Genomic DNA, 340 nt, shown 5'->3' on the forward strand with positions numbered 1-340 from the left:
GTTAGTATTATTTAGAATATATTTTATTGAGTCATTGTCGAAGTGGACTACAGTTTAATCTGGGCTAAGATGGCACCAGACTAGTAAGGTGTATAAGTACGTTGATATGTGTAGACTAGAGTTGTGGCCACCCGCGTTGGCTTTTTCGATCGCCATTGGCTGCTTGAAAACATTATACGTATAGGTGACGTTATGGCCCATAATCGACCTTTACATGTCAGGCTATAAAAGAATTCGAGTGATCTTCGAAGTGTCTTTCCACCTATTAGGTGAGGTGTCGTAGTGGTCTTCGCCACCGGCACTTGTGCTATGCTGCACAAAACCGCAGCCAGTGAAATAT

Source organism: Dysidea avara, chromosome 7 (genome assembly GCF_963678975.1).
Source record: "Dysidea avara chromosome 7, odDysAvar1.4, whole genome shotgun sequence".
Taxonomy (NCBI): Eukaryota; Metazoa; Porifera; class Demospongiae; order Dictyoceratida; family Dysideidae; genus Dysidea; species Dysidea avara.